Source organism: Oratosquilla oratoria, chromosome 22 (genome assembly GCF_046742065.1).
Source record: "Oratosquilla oratoria isolate Oo_2021 chromosome 22, ASM4674206v1, whole genome shotgun sequence".
NCBI lineage: Eukaryota > Metazoa > Arthropoda > Malacostraca > Stomatopoda > Squillidae > Oratosquilla > Oratosquilla oratoria.
Genome location: NC_134798.1, coordinates 5,746,939 through 5,761,938, shown reverse-complemented (window position 1 = coordinate 5,761,938; position 15,000 = coordinate 5,746,939).

The following is a 15,000-nucleotide window of genomic DNA, read 5'->3' as shown; positions in this document are numbered from 1 at the left end:
CTTATAATAAATAACTGGGCGCATAGTACCATCTGATTTTGGCACCAGAATCAAAGAGAAGTTCCACTCACTTTTACTATGTTCAATAATGTCCTGCGATAACATTTCAGTGATCAGTTTATCTACAATGGCTAATTTAGAATGATGAACTCTGTAGGCAGGAATATAAATAGGTCGAGTCCCTGGTTTTAATTTGATCTGATGATTTAAAACAGTCGTTTTGCCTAAGGCGTCCCCCGGCAAAGCAATTGCTTTGTTGTGCTTCATCTGTAGACGTTAGTAATGTACCAGAGTTTGCTATAAAATATATATAAAGTATTCTCCAAGATCCCTACAAATAGACTAAGCCAAGTTTTGGGTGGAAACCAACCGAGAGAACAGGCAGGCTTCAGGAGCGCATATTCGACTCTAGACCATTTGGAGGCGATAAACCAACAATCGAGAAAACGACAGAATACAATATACCTCTCTGTTCTCCTTTTATAGATGACGAGAAGGCCTTTGACTCGGTAGAACAAATAGCAATACTAAACTCGTTACGAAAGCAGGGTACAAACGAACAGATCGTATGAGTTTTAGAAAATATATATGCAAAAGGTACCGCTGTATTTCGACTACATAAGGATACAGAAAAGATCAAGATCGAGCAAGGACTATGGCAAGGCAATACCATTTCACCCTAATTATTTACAGTTTGCTCGGGAAAAAAAATCAGAAGGTTGAGTTGGGAAAAGAAAGGTTTGAAGATTAATGGCGAATATTTGAACCACCTAAGATTTGCGTATGACATTATTCTTATTTCAGAAAGAGCAGAAGACTTGCAAGATATCCTAAGCGATCTGAACAAGGAAAGTATCATTGTAGGTTTAAAAATGAAATAGAATAAAACCAAAGTAATGTTCAACACGAAAGTTCAAAGTAAAAAAATTATAATTGATGGTGAGAGTCTTGAAGAAGTTGAAGAGCATAATTATTTAGGCTAGATGGTGAAAGCGACAAAAGATTATGATAATGAAATAAAAAGGCGTATCACAATTGGTTGAAATTTTTTGGTAAGTATGATAAAATCCTAAGAGGCTCTCTACCTTTATGTTTGGAACGTAAAGTTTACATTCAATGCATTCTGCCAGCAATAATCTACGGGTGTGAGACTTGGAAACTGACGAAGGCAATGGAAACAAAACTAAGGATTACACAGAGGAGAATGGAGAGATCAATGATGTGAATAACGCTGAGAGACCGAAAGAGAGCAAGTTGGGTGAGAGAGCAGACTAGAGTGAAAGATATTGTAGAGGCGGTAAAAGAGAGGAAGTGGAATTGGACAGGTAAGATAGTGTGAACGACTGATGACCGATGGAGCAAGTGTGTTACTGAGTGGACGTCGCGAGATAGGAAGCGTGGAAATGAGAGACCGGGCAGAAGATTGAGAGACGAGATTGAAAATTTTGCAGGAGTGACGTGGCAGATGTTGGCGCTGTTGTGTGAATCGTAGAATGCTATGAAGGAAGGCTTTGTTCAGCAGTGGCCTTGGGATGGCTGATTATATATATATATATATATATATATATATATATATATATATATATATATATATATATATATGTATGTATATATATATTATAACATATATATACATATATATATATTATAACATATATATATATATTATATAACATATATAATATGTATATATATATATATATATATATACATATATGTATATATATATATATACATATATGTATATATATATATATATGTATATATGTGTGTGTGTGTGTGTGTGTGTGTGTGTGTGTGTGTGTGTGTGTGTGTGTGTGTGTTATAATATATATGTTGTAAATTATATATATTCATTCATTAATCCATTTATCTATTAATTTGTTTTTGACTAGCCTTGTTCTGGATGAAATGGTCTCCTGCCACCATGTTTTAACGTCACAGCGCATAGTCACCCATTATATTTGGAAATGGTCCACAGATTTTTTTTTTTTTTTTCTGAACACCACTTAACAGCCCTTGCGTGACCTTACCCTACCTAATGCTCCTCTATTCCACCTGCCCTCTGCCCCCTCCTCCCCTCCCTCTCTCCTCTCTCCTGCCCTTATCTCCCACCCTTAACTTACCAAGTGCCTTTAGTTTTAGAGTCTCTGCCTTTTTGACCCAAAGTTAAAATGAAGAAACAACTGCGTGCGTCTCCGGCTTCTTAAGCATTTTTGTGGGTCCGACAAGACTGAAGACATGAAGAACTTAGAATGGGCTTTCGAGGGCGCGTGGCGCGGGGAAGGAGAGGGGTTGAGTCTCTGAGGAAATAGCCAAACAGTCACGTGAAGCATACCTCGTTAACAGAGGCACGCATGGAAGTGTTTCTTGCATGATGTCTATATAAAGATTAGGGTTATGAATGTATACATAATTGTCTTTTTCCTTTGTGTGTGTGTGTGTGTGTGTATGTGTGTGTGTGTGTGTGTGTGTGTGTGTGTGTGTGTGTGTGTGTGTGTGTGTGTGTGTGTGTGTGTGTGTGTGTGTGTGTGTGTGTGTGTGTGTGTGTGTGTGTGTGTGTGTGATTCACCTTGGTCTTTTGGATCACGTGTTGGACTCGTGATCGACACCTATTTCCCTCCCGGAAGAGAGCTCAAAGCTCGTATGTCCGATCTATGGGTAATGCTATGACCTTACACGCACACACACACCCAACTCCCCATCCACGAGAGATGGACGAACGACTCGAAGCGCAGCGATACTGAAATAATTTCAGCCCTGGGCAGGATTCGAACCAGGTACCGCCGATACCTCCGTACTGACAGTCTGAGTCTCTACCAACCGCGCCACCGAGTCGTGTGTGTGTGTGTGTGTGTGTGTGTGTGTGTGTGTGTGTGTGTGTGTGTGTGTGTGTGTGTGTGTGTGTGTGTGTGTGTGTGTGTGTGTGTGTGGTGTAAACGTGTGTCTTTGAGTGCGTATGTATATATGTACATATGTGCGTGCATGTGCATGAGCACATGACAATGTGTATGTGAGTGTGTGTATGTTTGTACGTATTTGCGTATGTGCGTTTGTGTGTTATATAATGACACATATACATATAAGCACATAAATACATGCGAGGGACTAGGGTAGATATAGGAGACGCAAACAGACAAGCTTAAGTGCAGGAAATAACCGGTTAGGCTCGCTTCACACGTATCGACTTTTCGCTATGCGCCGTCCACGACAGGACGGCATGCTTTCAAGTAACCATGGGTGTCTATAGACACTGTTACAAGTGGTCGTGGTCGTGGTCGTGACGTGCGAATGAATACAGAGACACCCGTGATTATATGAGAGTATGACTTCGTGTCGTGTACGGCGCACGGCGAAAAGTCGGTATGTGTGCAACGAGTTTTAGCGGGGTGGGGCGGGGCGTTCTTAGGCCGTAATTTCAACTTCCAGGTCCTACATTACCAAATACTGTTGACGCCGCGAGGATATTGGATCTAAACTCCCGTCACCATAGGAACAGAATTTTCATTTTCTTAGATCTGGAAAGAATGATGGTTTTCTATTTAAAGGGGGAGGGGCTAGAAAGCCGAGAATATATAGATATATATACATGTGTGTGTGGATATATAAACACACACATACACTTATATATGTATTGGGGGGGCTAAAAGATACAAAATCGAAACCAATATGTATATATGATATAGCACTACAGAACAAGTGTGCGTACGCTCCGTAAGCGGAATCAAAACTATCTCCGACGCCACCGAGTTCAGACTTGGCGGGAAAAACATACACGCTTAAAATGAACACTTGGTTCTCACAATAAAACATTAAATATACAATATTAAATAAACAATATTATAAACACGTATGTACAACTCACAAGGAATATTCCGTCACCATTACAATATATATATATGCTTTGTGATTTGTTTTGCATTTTGCATTTGCAAAACAAATCACAAAGCACACGTGACAACAATACTTGCAGAAACCACTTGGAAAATAAAAGAAATTAATATCGAACGTTTTCGTCTATTCAAGACATCATCAGGGTACAAAGGATACAAATTTTTTTTTTTTTTTTTTTTTTTTTTTTTTTTAGTCCCTGCGGAGCTAGCCGATTTCAGGACTGTCTTTAATTTCTTCTATGGCCGTAATATCTTATTTATTATTAATTTAATTTTATATTTATTTATTTACCGGAGTGCGGAATTTTGTTATATTTGACCCGGCTGGAGGGGGTCATAGTAGGCCTCCCACGGGGGAAGAGCAGATTAGGCTGGCAGCCATGATTATTTGGGATTTTCCGGCGTCTGATGTGCTGTTTGCCCTCAATTGGTCTAGGGCGGTGGAGGGATCTCCGAAGAGATTTCTTAAAACTTTAAAATGGTCCCTGAACTGTCTGCAAACGAAAAGGCAGTGATTGAAAGAGACCTGTTCACTGCCACAGGTACAGAGAAGATTTAGAAATTTGGTTCGCCAATGATTTACCCTTATTCTGGATATCATGGCTAACATATAAGGGGGTACAGAGGGGAAGGTCGGGGGTTTTCCTCCGTGACAGGTTATTGTCGGCCATCCCCGAGCGATGGCAGTGGCGGTGAAGTCTGCCTTCCAGGTCTCCCAGATGGCTCTGTTGATCTTGTGCAGGGCGTCGCTGACCGTGAATTTGATGGAAATCATGTCCTCTTCAGGCGCCAGGGCGCCCTTCTTGGCTGCCCCATCCGCCTTTTCATTACCGTGCAACCCCACATGTGAGGGAACCCATTGATATCTTATCTGAATATCTTTGTTGGAGGCCTCAGCAGTGAGGTGCAGTATTTCTTGCAAAATGTCTGGTTGCGAGTCGCATTGACAGCTCTGAAGTGCCTTAAGGCTGGCTCTTGAATCTGAGAGCACGGTGATGCAAGCTGGCGGATGGGGAAGAGCGAGAACTATTTTAATGGCTTCCCGAATGGCGATTAATTCGGCCGAGAAGATGGAGGTGGGGGGAAGCTTCACGGAGATGGACTCTTGTGTGTTTTCCAAGAATATCCCTGCGCCTGTGCGGCCATCCTCAAGCACAGAGCCATCTGTGTAGACAAGGAAGTCCTCCTTGTACTCCGTCCTTATCATCTCCCTCACATGTGCTAGGAGAAGATGCGGACCGTCTTGGCATCTCAATCCCGGAATTTCTGAGACAACTGTTGGTGGTTTGAGTACCCAGGGGTGGAAGAGATCCACCTGACACTGGGTAACAAGTTGTCTCGCATCGGGAGGAAGCCCGGCTTTTATGCAGAGGTCCTTGACAGAGCCAGGCAGACCTTGAATGTGCGTCGTCTGTGAGGTCGGCAACCAATCCTCCCGGAGTTCCTCATCCGTAGAATTTGCAACTTTAGCACTAGTGAACAAGTATTTGCAGGCATTTTTCTTCAGTTGATACCAAAGAGGAAGAACACCTGCTTCATTATACACTTGTTCATGTGGAACTGATGCTGGCAAACCGAGACCCAGGCGGAGCGCTTGGCACTCCACTCTGGCTAATCTACACACTGCCCCCGGGGGAAGATCGTGCATGGCAGGAGATCCGAAGAGGAGCCGGGAGCGTACCAGACTCTTGACCATGGATATCAGTGTTTCCCTCCTTTGACCCCAGGGCTCTCGGCGGATGACTCGGACGAGGTTTAGGGCTCGTCTAGCGTTTATTATGACCTGATTTATGTGGCTAGTCCATTTTCCGTCTCTCTGGAAGATGACCCCCAAATATCGAACTGCCTTAGCTGGGTATATGGGAGTTCCGTCCACTGTGATGTAATTCCAGTCAGGGTAGTCTCCTCTGTTGTAACCTATGCCGTGGACTGGCATGTAAACAGTCTTTGATGCGGAGAGCATGAAGCCCAGGTCGGTCAGTTGGGTCATTACCAGGTCAACCTGTCTCTGAAAGAGACGGAGTTCTGACTTGTGCTGGTCAGAATCCTTTTTGGGCCGCCGGTGCCTAGCTTTCCTCCATAATGCTATGTCATCAGCATAGGCTGTGACGACAGTGTCCTTTCTCACTCCCTTTCCTACATCCCCAAGGAGCAATGTGAAGAGGAGCGGGGCAACTACGGAGCCCTGGGGGACTCCCATATCAATGGTTGACGATCGGCTGAGGTGTCCTTTCCAGCGTACAACCATGGATCGACCTGAAAGGAAGGACTGCACAAATTTGTACAGTCCCGGCGAAACTCCAATAGACTTGAGTTTAGATAGCAGTTTACCGTGCCAGACGGTATCAAAAGCTTTGGCAATATCTAAAAAACACGTCTGTAGAATCCGTCTCTGTCTTTGGGCCCTACGTATATGTTCGGAGAGTCGCACGATGTGGTCAGTGATGCTTCTCCCTTTTCTAAATCCGGCTTGAAGTTTTGGGAGGGCTTCCTTATCTTCCACCTGGGACTTCAGTCGATTCAATACTATTCTCTCATAGAGCTTTCCTACGTGGGAGGTGAGAGAGACAGGCCTGTAGTTGGTTACGCTTTTCCTGCTTTTGTTTGCCTTGGGAATTGGTACCACAATAGCGTGCTTCCAGGCGCTAGGAACAACGCCTTGCCTCCAGCATTTGTTATATAATCTTAGCAGATTAATTTGCATGGAAAGCGGCAGTTGCTGTAGGAGAGGGTATGTGACCTTATCTGCTCCAGGCGACTTCTTGTTTGTCCGGGTTGCCCTGAGTGCCCAGCGCAATTCTTGTAGGGTTAGGCTCGAGTCTTCCCCTTTCGGTGGAGAAAGATCCATTCGGGATTCTTGTTCGCGACGGAGGCGCAGTTGTGCTTCGGGGAGGCTGGCCATGGTACTTGCACTAGCAAAGTGGTGGAGAAAGCTTTCAGCCTTCTCCTCAGGAGTGCACAGGATCGTACCGTCTGGGGCTGTAAGGTCATTATCCGGTGGGTTATATCGGCTCTTTAGGATCTTGACCTTTTTCCAAGCTGCGCTTAGGTCCAAAGTGTTGTCCTTGCTATCCATCCAGTATGCAAGCTTTGCTTGGGCTATGGTCCTCTTGCAACGCGAATTTGTTGTCTTCATCTCGATGAAGGCTTCTTCCGACCCTTCTCTCTTGTACCGATGGTAGGCCAACCTTTTGTTGTGGACAGCAATCTTGCAGTCCTCCGTCCACCAAGGGTGGCCACGCCTTCCCTGACCTATGCTGACGAAGGGGATTGCGTGTCTAGCTGCTGCCAGAACTATGCCGGTGAACTGCTGATTTAAGCTGTCCACAGAGTTGTCGAGGTCTAGGCTAATGTCATCGTTGTTCAAGAACTCTTTGTATGCAGTCCAGTTTGCCTTTTGAAGGTTAAGGTTTCCTTGCAGTGGAGGCAGGTGGACTACAGGTGAGAGGTGTATGGAGACGCAGATAGGGAGATGATCTGAAGACAAAGGGTCCCCAAGTGTGAACCAGTCTGTGGCTCCCGCTAGGTTTGAGGATACGAAAGATAAGTCGATGGCTGACTTACTGTGCCCTACCACGTCTGGAACTCTGGTGTGGGTGCCATCGTTGAGGAGGACCATATCCACGGAGTCTAACTGTGAGGCGAGTTCAGGAGAGGAATGGGGATATTCGTCTTCCCATAGGGCGTCGCGACGATTAAAATCCCCCACCACTACCCAGTTGTCAGTGAAGGCTCCAAGCCATTCAAAGTGCCTAGTCGTTTCTGGATTGTAATAATTTAGGATGTTAATGGTCTGGTCTTCTTTCACCTTGACAGAAGAGACCGTACCATATCCTGCCTCCAGTGGAGGTCCAGGCAAGGTTCCGACTTGGGCGGCTAATCCTAGGGAGACATACGTGGCTACCTTTGCTTCGCCTGAAGCATCGGTCCCATAGAAGGGAGGGTAGTGGTAGCCTGGCAGAGTTGGTAGCTGGAGAGGGCGTTTCCGAAGTGATTGTAGTGCAATTACCTCGTAGTGGTGTTTGGCGAGATGCTGCACTAGTTGATCCCAGGCAGTGTTTATTGCCCGACAATTCCATTGCATAATTCTAAGCACAGCCATGATTTCCAATTTCCATGATTGTACTAAGAATCACGAAGATTCCGTCTAGAAGCCGAGCTGCCTGTGGGTTGGAACGAGCTAGATCTTTTTGTATTGTTTCGACTGTGGCTTTCAGGCTCTCGATGGAGCTTGAGAGGGGGATGGAGGGCGCTGGGAGTAAGGCTGCTCTGTCGTGTGAGAGTGCCCTTATTTCTTTTTCCACTATGGGAGGAGACGTCTCAGGAGGAATGTTCGTGTTGGTGGGGAAGGATCCCTCGGGGTGGGGTGAGATGATCTGGCCTGTCTTTCTTCTCCTTATCTTACGTTTCTTAATCCTCTTCTTGTCTTCCATTTCCGTGGTAGTGGTCGTCGGGGGTTTGGCAGGCGGCGTTTCTTTGGGGGCACAGACTTCCTCACTTGTTGGTGGAGGCTCAGTGCCAGGTGATTTAACCGCCTGGGTTGGGGGTGCGTTTTCTAAAAGGTGTTTAGGGGACCTGGGCGCTGTCCCAAAGTCCCTCTCCTTTGCCCACTCTTCTTTAAGGTGGGTAGCCCATCGCTCCCTGGCAGCAGCTAGCGCTTCCGAGAAGGTGACATATCTCTGGTTTTTTATCTCATGCGCTATCCTCCTAATAGCCACTTCTGGGCATCCGTGATAGGCAGCAGAGTGATTTCCACAGCAATTTACACAGAGAAATTGCTGCTCTCTGCAGTCCTGGGTAGGATGTCCTTTGCTGCATTTAGCGCAGCGAGGTGCCTTGCGTCGGCACTCCTTCCTAGAGTGCCCTAGGAGTTGACACTTTGTGCATCTTTTTACTGGAGCGACGTAGGGGACAACTTGGTGTAAGGTATATCCTAATCTGACAGTGGAGGGAAGGGTGTCAGCAAGAAATGCCACTCTTACTGACCCTGTTGGTACGCCCTCCTTTGACATGAGCCTCTTGATATCATCGACGGGAAGATCTTGGATCTCCAGGTCTCTCTTGAGCAAGCTCTCCGCGTCGTCATCGATGGGGACTCCCTTCACTACTCCCACGACGATTGTCTTGGGGATTCTGGTAATTATCTCGATTTTTTGGCGGTCCGTTCTTAGGACTGGGGTGCGTAGGAGCAGACCCTGCTGTTTTGCCGATGAGCAGCTAATCAGCCATTCACCAGAGGGAGTTTGTCGAATTCCTTCGACTGGGCCCACAGTCTCCTTGATCAGCTGTGCTTGCCTCCAGGACCCCAGCTTTAGGAATCGGGCCGGATTCTCCGTGGGTTTGATTATCACTGGGAACTTCGACGGGCTATGTGCGGGTTGGGTTTTTTTGGGACGATGGCGGCGATTGTTGACAATCTGCCATCCTCCCTCCTTTGGCTTACAGTTTGACGCGGCGACAGTGGCGTATGTCAAACTGATCGACTGACCTTCCTTGTCTGCCTCTTTTAAGGCATTTGAGGGTGTAGGTGCGTCTGTTGGAGTTGATGGAGCGGGATGCTTGTCCATGGAAACTGCGTCAGGAAGGCTGTGTTCCGAAGTTTGGGCAGTGTCCATTTGCATTTCTTCAGGGGGGATCCGGTCAGCAGTTTTGTGAAAGGGGTCTTCCATTGGCTGAGCACTTTCATTGGAGTAGGTGACTTTTAGTCTTTTTTGCCGATGAGGTTCATCAGGGTGTTCATCATCTTCTTCGTCCTCGCTGGAGGAGAAGATGCTCTTGCGTTGAAAAGATTCTTCCATGTTCGTGTGTCCGGAATGGACTGGACTGTGTGTGTCACTGTACTACGTTTCTGAGGTGCGACTGATGGCAGTGTGTACAAAAAATGACCAAAGGTCACAATATGTACATGGTGGTTAGAACAACTGGGAAAGGTCCAATGTTACCCGATTCCAGAAGAATTATTTACAATCTTTTTAATAATAAAATTATCTAATTTATACAAACCTAAGCTTAAATTCATATTATTTTCAAAACTATTTTTAATGTGACATGACTCAATTATGTTCCGTTCTACAATATTATGACATGATGTAATAAATTTTGTGTTTTCCCAGTCAATACTATGGGAGAGCTCTTTTTGGTGGACGAAAAGTCCGCAAGACATTTGACCCGTTCTTATGTTGTATTTATGTTGACTAATCCTTTTGTTTAAATTTTTTCCTGTTTGGCCTATGTACTTAAAATCACACAGTTTACAAGGTATACTGTAGTTACATCCTTCTTTTTTATTTGGAGAATTCCTGATAAGATAGTTCTTAACAATATTGTTGTTATTAAATATCACCTGAATACCAAAGCTTTTAGATATTTGAGGAAGGGTGATAGAATTTTCATGATATGGAATTGCTAAAATGTTCTTCAATCTAAATTCGTTTACTTGAGAGGTGTTAAAATATGTTCTTCTGGCTTTTTCTTGTGCTCTGTTCATCAGATATTTTTGATATTTTAATTTTTGACCAATCTCATAAACAAATTAAAGAACATTTTAGGAACTCCATATCATAGATCTGAACATAAAGCAAGTAGCAAAAAAGCCTCAAATGTAACACTAACGTAGAAACATCAGAACTTAGTACAAAGACGCAAATGGAGGTGTACCAAATGTCCGAAAAGAAGTGTCAGGAACAAACGACTAAATTACAATCAGACAAATAAAAACCAAACAAAATAAAAAGTTAAATGGCTGTGAACATAAAACAAGTGTGTCAAAAAAGTTTCAAAAGGTAACCCAAATATTAAAAAAAATGTAGTGTATTTAATATTGTAAAGAGGTATGCTTTGTACATGTGATTGAGAAGGTAAATCCTTCCCAGGTTTACCACTTTGACGATTTATAAGGAGTTCATAATCTTGTAACCACTATACCCCCTGAAGACGATTCCTGGACAGGAATCGAAACGTCGGGCAAATAAACCCTTCAATTGAGTCTGGTGTTTACAGTTTCCAATATATATATATATATATATATATATATATATATATATATATATGTATATATATATATATATATATATATGTATATATGTGTATTTGTATATGTATATATATATGTATGTATATATATATGTATATGTATATATGTATATGTATATATATATATGTATGTATATATGTATATGTATATATATATATGTATGTATATATGTATATGTATATATATATGTATATATATATGTATATATATATATGTATGTATATATGTATATGTATATATGTATATGTATATATATGTATGTATATATATGTATATATATGTATATATATATAATATATATATATGTGTGTGTGTGTGTGTGTGTGTGTGTGTGTGTGTATGTGCGGAGCCATTGCTTTCTTTATAACCTAACATTTTATATTGGACAAATATATAAACTAGAAACCTAACATTGTATATAGGACAAATATATCAACTATTGACTTATTCAATGCAGTATAAGTTAATATAAAATTTTATAGTGAAATAAGAAACTATTCTTAAGGCACTGTTATGCTTTGAAATGGAAATTTTAGCCGGACATAACAGGTATTATTGTATGAGGTTAATGGACACCAGGGTTGGCGATTTTTTTTTTTTCTAATATAAAAATATATATATATATATTTCTTTTTTTATCTGAGTTATTTGATTTTTTCATAGATATTAAATATTGTGGGATTGCTATCTGAATGCAATCTGATTGCTAAAGGGCATTTTTAGCATATCAATATAAGGAGCAGTGTTATATAGACTTGCGACAAATATACAAGGAACGGTATAAGCCGTATGTGAGGACGGTATACTCAAGCTCACTCGATCCCTCCAAGAGTTTTCTCATCTTGGTGACATTTGCTGCATTGTCTGTCACAACACTTCCAATGTGACAACCAAAATCTTGTTCAGCCTTCTTGATTGAATTTTGTACAAGTTGTAGAAGATATTCAGCAGTGTGAGGTTTCCTTGATGTGTCTATTGTGTCAACTAAATAAATCTGACCAGTGGATGCTGTTAGAGTGACACATAATATGGGCTCATTTTGGATGTTAGACCACCCATCAATTGAAAGACATACAGTTTTATTATTCAGGTCATCTGCACACTTTTTATACTCCTTTTCATACACAAGATCCAAGTACTTATCAGCAATATCTTTGCTGGATGGAGGAATATAACCTGGCCTCAGGTTCTGAACCATCTTGAGAAACTGAGGATGCTGAACAAGACGACATGGTGAATTTGTAGCAAATATAATTCTTGCAACTTCTTTGTCGAGATTTTCTTTTTGAGAGGCTGAAGTTTTTATGGAAAATCTGTCCAGAGATGTTGATGACTTTCTTTTAGATGAAAATGATTTAGCAGAAGTGGCGCCTGTGGAGGAGTCTGATAGTGACCAAGTGGAGCCGATGATGAAGGGATTGAAGCTGTTGATACAGATCCTGGAATGGAAACAGAAAATTTTAGCGTATTGCATGATTTATAAATGAATAAATGAATGAATACAGTGTGATTTAGGTTATTTTTTAGTACAGTAGTTATTTATTTAGATAATGATCATATTCACAAAAGCTACTAAATATTTGGAAATAATCAACAGGATATGAAATAGGTGGGCTTGGAATTCAGCCCACACAGGATTCAGTCCACTTTTAAATTCACTAAAAATAATGGGTTAGCTGGGTTAGGTTAGGCTAAATCCCTTTGGGCTTAATCCCATGTGGGCTGAATTCCAATGGAACCTATGAAATATATCACACAATGTTGGATGAAATGAATAACAATCATCTAGGCCCCAAAGTTGAGTGGATACAGTATATTATAGTGATATAGTCATTACCCAAATTTAGAAGTAATGAAGTTGAAATATCATCTCTTTAGGCCTTCACATTTTTATTGCACATGCCCATTGTTCACTAAATTTATATAGTTGCGTATGAAAAGGGAGAGTTGCACACAATATAAATAAAATTATTTACCTGGGTCATCAATTTCTTCTTCTGTATGCTGTGGCTGACCTTGGCATTTATCTCTGGGAGATTTAAATCATGACACAAGGCCCTGTAGTTCCTGGCTGCAGTCTTTGCATTTAGCTCGGTACCCTTTGCCAGAAGTTGTTGGTAGTTTTTCAAAATAATTCCAGACAGGATAATTTTTTCTGCCTGAAGGAACCACTCTGCCAGGTCCAGAAGACATTCTTCCTGGTTGATTCCAAAGCAGCAACTGACTCAGTGAGAAGCTGCTTACCTAGAACAAGTTTCAACAAGAATCTTGTTGAAACTTTTTGTGGGCTGCACAGTGATATATACATGTAGGCTTATACCGTTCCTTGTATACTTGTGGCAAGTCTACATAACACTGCTCCAAGTATTGATATGCTAAAAATGTCCTTTAGCAATCAGATCGCATATCAGATAGCAATCCCACAATATTTAAAATCTATAAAAAAAAATCTATTTAAATCAAATAAATCTGATTTAAATTAAAAAAAAAATCGATTTTTTATATTTAAAAAAAAATCGCTATCCCTGGTGTCCACTAACCTCATACAATAATACCTGTTAAGTCCGGCTAAATTGGCATTTCAAAGCATACCAGTGCCTTGAAAATAGTTTCTTATTTCACTATAAAAGTTTATATTAACTTATACTGCATTGAATAAGTCAATAGTTGATATATTTGTCCTATATATAATGTTAGGTTTCTAGTTTTTATATATTTGTCCAATATGAAATATTGGATCCGGGACATAATCCCTCCCGGACACAATCCAACCGGACAAAATACCTCCGGACAATATCCCTCCTGGACAGAATCCCTCCACAAAAGTGAGCGGGCTGGACAAAATCCCCCCACATTATTCAGACTAGCAGCTCTCCTCTTATATTCTATCACATGCAAAGCAATTAACATCTTACCTTACCTTAACGAAATGCTAATGCATAGTACAGACATTTATACACTTGTTTGAATAAATCATTTGTGAAAAAATAATGATTCACTGCAAACATATATGAAAATTTTGTATATATTAAAATACATAAACATACTTAGATATACAGTCAAAAATTATATGAGAATGTATATTAAAATACATTAATATATAAGTACATTGATATATTAAAATACATAAATAAACATATACTCTAGGAGGGATTCTGTCCAGGGGGATATTGTCTTGGGGGGGATTCTGTCCAGGAGGGATATTGTCCTGAGGGATTTTGTCCGGGGGGATTGTGTCCAGGAGGGATTATGTCCGGATACCGAAATATTAGGTTACAAAGAAAGCAATGGCCTCCGCAAGCGGACCCAGGGACCTGGGTGCGCACGTCCTGTGTAATAGTAGTCCTTGATATATATATATATATATATATATATATTTGATTAAACTGAAGATTTCTTTTTAATATTGGCACCCTTCATATGCATAAATAGAGGCAATGTGGTATTATTAATTCAAACTGGGAGTCAGTGGTAAATGTATTAATTGTAGTGTAGGGAGGGTTTCTTACGACATAAATTAAACTTAATTCCGAGTTTCAAGTCTTTCAGAAAAGAAAGAGGAAGAGGAGGAAGGAATGCAAAGTTAAAAGAATTTTGAAAGCAGAAGGTCGGGAGGAGAAAGAATTGCAAACAATTATATCAAAGCAGGAATAGAGCAATTAGAAGAGTGGTGTAGGGTCTGACAATCAAAATAATGAAGCTTTGTGTTAAATCAACTTATCTGGCCAAATTTGTTAACCTCAGACCGAATGAAGGACTGGGGACAGCGAAGGGCAATTAGCCGGTCAGATGTCAAAAAACCTATTATAGTTTTTTAATGAGAAATCATAACACGGAAAGGAGAAGCGAGATTACAAGAAGAATAGAAGGCAAGGAGCCTACGCCAGGAGGCGCGTAGCTGCGGCCGAAGCCGTAACCTTTGCCTTAGACTCTTGGAGAAGGTGACTAACAGACATTGCTGGGAATTAGATAGAAGTGCGGGAGTCGAACCCACAACTAAGCGAATGCTAAACCAGCACGATTCTGATTATGCCACCAGGAGCGATATACTGTCACGCCTGTGATGTTGATACG